The following is a 2,416-nucleotide window of genomic DNA, read 5'->3' as shown; positions in this document are numbered from 1 at the left end:
TGGCAAAAAAATAAATAAATAAAAGATCCATGCATACATTTCATAACATCCAACACCACAGATAAACAAAAGAAGTCCTCACAAAATCAGCATGTGCCTGTGGGCTCCAGGTTAGGCCCCCATGCAAAAGTTTAGAAATCTAGAAAATGAGTAGATAAATAGAAAGAAAGTAACAATTCAATGAGTTAAGCACACTGATAAAATAATTGTATGACATTCTCTATAATCATATCTGAGAATGAATAAATGTACAATGCCTGCACTTTTGATATTTAGTCAATGAAGAAACATACCCGGATGATACATGTGCTCCATATTCTGGAGAAGGAAAGCATAACACATTTGTAGTGATCCTCTGGACCATCCACCATGGCACTTGAAATTCTCTGTGAATGCCACTTTCAGGTGAGAATTTCTATCTTCAAATGCATATTGTTACCCATGTAGGCTGGTGAAGGTTTTCTGGCTTAGTTAATTTTTTAGCTGGTTCTTAAAGTTTATTAAATAATGGGTGTTGAATGAACAATTTTGACTATCAGCCTGAAAATATTAATCTTTCATTTCAGACAGAGCAAGTAAAAGTAGATAAATTTAAAAATGTATACATTGTCTATCTTCAGTTACCAGATTGTCCCCTGAAGTAATTGCAACCCGTCAGCCCTAGATAATAAAGCTGCTCAGTGTCACTGACTATAATAAAGCAATCTGAGTTTAGGCAACTATATTACTTTTGAAATGGGAGGGTTTGCTAAGACCAAGTAAGATATACAAACACGTATTTATTGAACCATAGATTTTTTTTTAAAGGATTTGTGCCTGAATAGCCAGGCCCCTGAATCTCTAATTAGATTTACTATAGTAAGTCAGCCTAGCCACAGCTTCCTGGCCCTTCTGACAAAAGTTAGGATAATACTCGGGAAGTCTCATGAAGTAAAAGCCCCATGACCCTCTCCCTCTAGAGAATCCTAAAGCAACAAAGGCTGAACTTAGTCCATGCTGCTGTTTTGATAGAAGGCCAGTTCCTTCTTGGCCACTACCTGAACAGATGAGAAACTGACCATTAACTCCCTTCACTTTTTATCTTATCAGGATCTAGAGAGAAAGATAAGAGGTGGCATGGAAGCTCACTTCTACTCCATTCATTGTTAGCTTTGCCTCTGACAAAATTAGAAATTTAATTCTTACTTAGTCTAACTCAAAGGAAGAAGTAGATGAATAGACAAACAACAACTTTCCTCTTAATAATTTCACTGTCACTGATGCACCCTGAGGGCACTAACATCCAGTAGTCATATGAGAGACAAGGGACAGATGTTTTACACAGAGACACAGTGATTTAGTATGTTGGTGATCTAAAGAAAGACAAAGGAGAAAACTCTGGAAACAGAACTGCTTGTGTTTAAATCTTGGCTACCCATATTTACCACCTGTATGACCTTGGTCCAGTGATTTAAACCCTTTGAATTTCAGTTGCTTAATCTGTATCATGGATACTTATGTTAGATAATTGTTCATAGAATTAAAGAAAATGAGGTAGTTGGGCAAAGGAGGGAGGAGTCTCTGGACCAACATGTTTTAGAAATATTATCAGATTAATAAATCATAAATTTTAGCAAAGTCCTAAATACTTAACTATAAAGAAATCAAAAGTCACAACTGCCTTTTTTTAAAAGGTTCTTTCTTTTTAAAAATTTATTACAAGCAGAAAGAAGAAGATCTGGTCATTGTCTTCTATTAACCTAGTGAATAAGAATAGAAAAGACAAGAGGGAGGGAGCAAAATGGCAGCTGAATAACAGCTTCTTTGCAACCCAGCATGGTGAGATTAGGGAGCAAAGACTCCAGGCACCTTTGGCTTGTGGGCTCTGCCTAGAAACATCCCTTTGGGAAGCCAGGGAGATCACCTAGAAACATCCCTTTGGGGATGCAGGGAGACAGAGAGAATTCTGGACCCCAAGAGGAGGACAAAAGCAGTGGAGAATTGGCAAGTGATTGCATTCATTAGATCTGAGGGGGAGGGCGTGGTGGCTGCTGCAGCTGTACCTACAATAGCAGTGAGATTACAGACAGGGAAGGCCTCCCTGTGGGTTGTTTTGTCTTTTTGGACTTGGGAACTTGGTTGAATTACCTTGGGAGAACTTGGGCAAGATTGGGGGTGACTTTAAGCATTGTCCAGCGTCCAGGACTGAGCCACTAGGCCAGAAGGGAGCTATTATTGCTCGGCTGTGAGCCGCAAGCAGCCATTATGGGAGAGCTGCCCTGCAGGGTCCATCCTCAGGGTCATATGGTGAGGCCCAGGCTGAGAGACCCTGGGTGAGTGATCTAGGGACTGTGAGCAGTGCCAAAGTCTGGGACAGAGATGGAGGGGAGGAGGGGAGCTTTCAGTGTTTGGTAGTAGGACAGCTGCCTTCCTGCCT

This window comes from Otolemur garnettii, unplaced genomic scaffold, assembly GCF_000181295.1.
Source record: "Otolemur garnettii isolate 467f Iridium unplaced genomic scaffold, OtoGar3 scaffold00058, whole genome shotgun sequence".
Lineage (NCBI taxonomy): Eukaryota > Metazoa > Chordata > Mammalia > Primates > Galagidae > Otolemur > Otolemur garnettii.
Note: the sequence above shows the minus strand (reverse complement) of the source record.